The sequence below is a fragment of the Pteropus alecto genome, unplaced genomic scaffold (assembly GCF_000325575.1).
Source record: "Pteropus alecto unplaced genomic scaffold, ASM32557v1 scaffold155, whole genome shotgun sequence".
NCBI lineage: Eukaryota > Metazoa > Chordata > Mammalia > Chiroptera > Pteropodidae > Pteropus > Pteropus alecto.
In genome coordinates this window covers 13,042,218-13,048,906 of record NW_006438113.1, presented here as the reverse complement: position 1 = coordinate 13,048,906, position 6,689 = coordinate 13,042,218, and the positions used below count along the sequence as shown (strand labels likewise).

At 41.4% G+C, this 6,689-nt stretch overlaps 1 non-coding gene across 1 annotated transcript; it reads left to right on the top strand.

The window, feature by feature from the left end:
* Positions 1-2,191: 2,191 nt before the first annotated feature.
* LOC112482809 lies at positions 2,192-2,310 on the top strand. Its single transcript, XR_003047415.1, has one exon. It is a non-coding gene; the product is annotated as a 5S ribosomal RNA (ribosomal RNA).
* The last annotated feature ends 4,379 nt before the right edge of the window (positions 2,311-6,689 follow it).

The following is a 6,689-nucleotide window of genomic DNA, read 5'->3' as shown; positions in this document are numbered from 1 at the left end:
AGGGGAACTTGCATGCTGGGCTCAGAGGGGACCCCAGGCTACCTTTCCCCTGCTATTAATATTGTTGCAGCCCCAGCTGGTCTGGGTTGGGCCCGGAAGTGGCCTCATTAGTTCATATTCCAGGCCCTGGGGGCAACCTCATGCAGGCCTCAGTTTTAAGGTCAGATACAAAGGGATGAAATGCAAGACAAAGGCTGCCGGCCCCCTGCCTGGCTCTAAACCCCAGCTCTGGTGGGTCACCGTGGGCCTTCTGACCCAGCTCAGCCCCAATTAGTGCACTTGGAGAGGGGCCTGGCAATGGCTTACAGGCCGTGGCTTCCTGAAGCTCCATGCACACCTCACTGCATTCAGGCCCTGGCGTCAGCCCTGACCCAGCTGTGCTCAAGCCCTTTCCTGCCCCTCAGCTCATTAGTGCCTTTTGGACAACAGCATTCAGATGTATGTGGCCTATGACAGTTTATCATCTAGCTGTCTGCAAACATGCTTCACCTTAAGGATGCATGAGGAACATTTGATGGTCAGAGAGCTGCATGCCACTCAGCCTCCTTATCTGTAAAATGGGTAAAATCCTTCCTACCTGGCTGTCGTTAGATCAAACTTAACAATGTAGGAGAAAGGGCTCTGTAAACCTAGTTCCATGTGTGCCCTGTGAGGTGGATCCCACTCAGCGACTCCCACAGAAGATATCTGTTAAGCCAGACCTGAATCTGTGCTGGTTTCTTTTTAGATGCTTGGCTTCTGTAATGATGATCAAGTTTTCTACAGGAACAACAAAACTCCACCCATTCATATGTGTGGGCAGAGAGATCACTCTCAGGGGTCAAAGAAGCCTAAATTGTTGTCCTGGCCCTGGAAGACTTTGGTCCAAGTGCCTCAGTTTCTCCATCTGTCAGAGAGGCATACTGATGCCAACTCTGCCTCTCTCGGGTTCCTATGAGTGGCTGGACAAAGGATGAGATTGCGCGCATAGCCGAGATGAGCAAGGAACACAAGCAAGTACTCCTGGGTTTGAAGCCAGCTTTGCTATTTCCTGGTGCCAGAGACCTGGCCAAGTCACTTCACTCTCTGCACCTCAGTTTCCTCTTTGGCTAAATGGCACTGTAATATTGATCCTATAGGCTGTGAGGATTAGCAGCAAAGTGTATAAAGTGCCTGGCTCATAGTAAAACTTGAAAAGTATAGCTACTGTTATTGGTATTGTTTTTCACACTGACAAGGTTAAAACATTACCCAAATGAGGGACATCATTTTTATTTTCAGGCAAGAGCTGCAAATCTCTGGGCTAATTTGCATTTGATGCCCTGGATTGGAAGCACGGAACTCTGGGTCCTAAACCTGCCCTTGGCCTTTAAGTGCCCCATCATGTCCTGCCTCCCTGTGCCAGCTGTGGAGAAGGGGCTGGAGTTCAAGGTGATGAGGCTGTAGAGAAAAGGAAGGAGAGGAGCGCATGGTTGTCCCTTGGCTTCATATTCTCTTTCACCCACCTGAGAATAGTTTTCCCTGGGACTCTGGCCCCAAATCTAGGATTAGTTAGGTGAGCTGGGTGTGTCCACTACCACAAGTCAGTGATTACTTTCTTTGTTGCTAGCAGCTAGAACTAAGTTTCAGTTTCTGGGGGGCAGTCATTCTCCAGGGATTCTTGAGGTCCTGAGAATTTTCCCAGGGGACACATTCAACTCTCAGCTGTCAGCTCTGAGAGTCCTCAGGCCATCACGAGTCCCCTTCCCATGGACCCAGGATGAGACGAGAAGTAGGCAGGGGGCAGAATGGAGCCTGTGATCTGTCATCTACCTGAAGTGTGAGTGCAGGCACTGGGACTAACTGGGTCAGGGGCTGGTTGAGAGAGGTCACAGAGTAAGAGAATCTCAATGACTGCTTCTCCTCTCCACTGCCACCCACTCCCTGGGAAAGCAAAGAGTAAAGGGTATCCTAAACTCACCTTAGTGGAACTGGAAGACAACTAAGGATCAAAGCGATCTGCAAGTACTCTAACTGCATTCTACAACAAAGTCTAACACTTTTTAAAGGACTCCAGCAAGTTGAACCCTCTCCAACATGAAATTCACAATACTCAGTATCCAATAAAAAAAAAAAATTACTTGACATGGATTGAGAACATTCTGAAATAATTTTATAAGGACAGTATTATCCTGATACCAAAACAGATAAATGCATTAAAATATCCAAAAGATTCTACGGCCATGCCACCCTGAACACGCCCGATCCCGTCTGATCTTGGAAGCTAAGCAGGGTCGGGCCTGGTTAGTACTTGGATGGGAGATCACCTAAGAAGACCAGGTGCTGTAGGCATAAAAAAAAAATAATAATTAAAAAAAAAAGGAGTTGTAAGCTGACAAAGGTCCAAGGGTTGCCTCACCTAAATAAATAAATAAACAAATAGATAAAATTTTCAAAAGATTCAACCAGGTGCTGTAGGCATTAAAAAAAAATAATAATAGAAAAAAAGGAGTTGTAAGCTGACAAAGGTCCAAAGGTTGCCTCACCTAAACAAACAAACAAACAAACAAATAAATAAAATTTTCGAAAGATTCGGACGAATATCCCTTATGAATATAGATGCAAAAATCCTTAACAGAATTTTAGTAAATTGGTTTTAAAAATATATTGAACAGTTAATACATCATGAACAAGTGAAGCTTATTCTAAAAATGCAGGATTGGTTCAACACTTGAAAATTAATTAATGTAATTTACCAGATCAAGAGACTAAATTTAAAAAACCACACGATCATCTCAATAGATACAGAAAAAGCATATGACAAAATTTAACATTTGGCTATGATAAAAACTCTTAGAAACCTAGGAATAGAACTTCCTCAAGCTGATAAAGAGCTAATATCATAATTAATGGGGAGAGACTGAATGCTCTCCCCATATGATCGGGACAAGGCAATAATATCCAATCGTATCGCTTCTTCTCAACATTGTATTAGAAGACTTAGCCAGGGCAATAAGATAAGAAAAAGAAGTAAAAGTACCATGTTAGAAAGGGAAAAAAAAGTCTTTGTTCGAAGATGACATAATTGTCTACACACAAAATCCCAACAGAATGTACCAAAAAGATACTAGAACTAACATGAATTTAGCAAGGTTGCAGCATAAGAGTCAATATATAAAAATCAATTGTTTTTCTTTGTATTAACAACAAACAGTTGGAAATTATAAATTAAAAAAATCCATTTACAATAGCATAAATTCATAAAATGTTTGGAAATTAATCTAACAAAATATATGCAATATTTATGTGCCAGAAACTATAAAATTGATAAGAAAAATCAAATAAGACTTGAATAAATAGATATAATATGTTCATGGATCATAAGACTCAATATTGTTAAGAGGTTATTTCTCCCACAATAATCTATACATTTAATGCAATCCTAAGGAAAAGCATAGCATACTTTCTTATAAATATTGACAGGCTGATTTTTAAATGTATATGGAAGTACAAAGAAGTTAGAATAGCCAAAACTATTTTGAAAAAGAACAAAGTTGAGAGATGACTCACTCTAGCATTTTCAAGACTTACCAAATAACTACCACAATCAAGACTTATAAATGAATGAAATAAAATAGAGAGATCAGAATTAGACCTACATATATGTTAAAATGGACTCTTTTTTTGGAGCAGTTTTAGGTTCACAGCAAAATTGAGCGGAAGGTAGATTTTCTATATATGTACCCTCTTCCCTCACACATGCCTAGCCTGCCTCCGCCATTATCAACATCTCCAATCAAAGTGGCACATTTGTTATAATCGATGAATCTACATTAATGTGTCATCATCCAAAGTCCATAGCTTACACTATGGATCACTCTTGATATTATATATTCTATAGGTTTGGACAAATTTATAATGACACGTATCCATCATTATAGTATCATACAGAATAGTTTCACTGCCCTGAAAAAATCCTCTGTGCTCCACCTATTCATCCCTCCCTCCCCACTGCTAACCCCTGGAAACTACTGATCTTTTTACTGTCTCTGTAGTTTTGCCTTTTATACTGATACTCTATGGAATCATAGAGTATATGGCCTTTCCAGATTGGCTTATATGCGTTTAAGTTTTCTTCATGTCTTTTCATAACTTAATAGCTTATTTTTATTTAGCACTGAATAATATTCCATTGTCTGGATGTAGTACAGTTTATTTATCTACAAATCTATTAAAGGACATCTTGGTGGCTTCCAAGTTTTAGCAATTATGAATAAAACTGCTCTACACATCTGTGTGCAGGTTTTTGTGTCAACATAAGTTTTCATCTCCTTTGGGTAAATATCAAGGAGTATGATTGTTGGATCATATGGTAAGAGTATATTTAGTTTTGTAAGAACTAAACTGTCTTCCAGAGAGGTTGTACCATTTTCATGCCCACCAGCAATGAATGAGAGTTCCTGTTGTTCCATATCAGCTTTCGATGTAGTCAGTGTTCTAGATTTTGGCTATTCTAATAGATGCATAATGGTATTTCATAGTTGTTTTAATTTGAATTCGATGCATGTGATGTTATATGATGAGTATCTTCATATATCTTCTGTTATATGGGGAGTATCTTCTCATATGTTTATTTGCCACCTGTATATCTTCTTTGATGAAGTGTCTGTTTGAGTCATTTGCCCATTTTTTAAATCTAATTGTTTGTTTCTTATTACTGGGTTTTAAGTTCTTTGTGTAGTTGGATAACAGTCCGTTAGCAGATGTATCTTTCTCCTAGTCTATGGATTTTTTTCTCCCTCATTCTCTTGACATTGTCTTTTATAGAGCAGAAGCTTTAAATTTTAATCAAGTCCAGCTTATCAATTCTTTCTTTCACGGATTGTGCCAATTGATTATTGATGAAAGTGCCAGGTAATTCAATGGAGAAAAGGGTCTTTGGCCGATTGTCAGGGAAGCAGAGTACCAATTTTCCCACAGAATCTCGGTCATGTGTCTCCTGAGGGACTTAGTTTCTTTATCTTTAAAATGGCGTTCTCTATCCTGGGTCTCTGGCCCTAACCTGAGGACTGATCTATTCTCCACCTTCTCTCTTCCCCAGAAGTCCTCTCTTTCACCTTATTCATTGCTAGATTGAAGGCAAAGGAGGAGTGTGGAGTGGGGAAGAATCCCTCCTAATCTGAGCCAGCCTCTGTTTCTCAGTGTCTGGGGTACAAGCCTGAGGCTGACAGTAGGAGGCAGAGACAGGGCCTGGCATACGGCATTGACTGGTGACTGTGATTAGGTCATTAGATCACAGCTGCAGAGGCACTGGGGCTGGATGCTTTTTTACAAGACTGGCACAAGAAGAGGGACTCTCAAGGGGTGGGGACCATAGAGATATTCTGATTGATAACATGCCAGACAATCCTCTGCTTGATTACCTCTGTGGATAGGGAGCTCACTCCCTCTTGAAGCAGCCTGTTCCAGGTCAGATATAGTCAATAGGTAAAAAGGCATTCCTCACTGTACCTGTCAGGGTTCCAGCAGGAAACAAATATCCCTTGAGGAGAGTTTAATAAAAGGACTATTTGCAAGGGTGTAGCAGGCCATATGTACACTCAATAAATAGGGAGTGTTTGAGTTTGTGTCACCAAGAATGCCAGCCTGAGAGATTATGGTTCTCGTAGATAATGGGCAGCCACAAGAGGTTTCCAAGTGAGGGAGTGCTACAATTAAGTTTGTGTTTTATAAAGATCATTGTTAATGGCACAAAGGAGATCCTCTTGGGAAGCAGAAGTGGGGAGTAGACAAGGTGAGGCTGAAGGCAAAGAGACGATTAGTGGGCTGTTTAGTAGTTCAGGTGAGAGATGGTGAAGGAAGGACTATGGCTGCAATGGTGGATGAGGAGAGAGGATGGATATGAGAGCTTTAGAGGTTCTGAAGGAGTTTCGTGAGAGAGTCTTCATGGGGGAGGGGTAATTTTGGAGAGCAGTGGGGGTGGGACCACAGCATGTGGGAAGAAGGCTGGACCCATACTGAAATATAAGTGCAGTGGTCTTTCTGGAGGGCAAGCTGGGAACACACTAAGAAGGAATCATGCAATATGTTCTCATCTATGTCTTTTTTCTTTTGTCCAACATTATGTCTGTAAGACTCATGAGTAACGTGTGTAGCAGTAGTTCACTCTTTTTCACTGCTATATAGTATTCCACACTGTATCCAATCTTCTGTTCATGGACATGTGACTTGTTTCCAGTTTTTAGCTGTTGTTGCTCAGAACATACTACAACATCGAATTTAGAGACCATATGTCTTCATTTCTGCTGGGTGTGTACTTATGAGTGACATGGCCGGGTTTGGAGATCGTTTAGTGCAATTTTGATCCAACGGATAGTTGTTGAGTCCCTTTGGTGTGTGTTCCTGAATAAGACTCCCTGGAATGGAGAATACTTATCTCTCAAGGATAAACTCCCTGGAATGGAGAAAACTTATCTCTCAAGGAGCTCCAAGCCTAGGGAGTGTGTGTGTGTGTGTGTGTGTGCGTGTGTGTGTGTGTGTGTGTGTGTGTGTGTTGGGAGATAGAGTTGGGAGCAGACACATTCAGCAAAAATCAGGTTGAAATGGAGGTGCTGACAGAAAGGAAGGATCAAGGGCTCTAGGCGAGGCGGGGTCACAGTGCAGGGACAGCCTGTCTGTGTGGGGGTCTGTGTGGGGAATGTGCGCGTGTCTGGAGGAAGTGATTTGAAAAG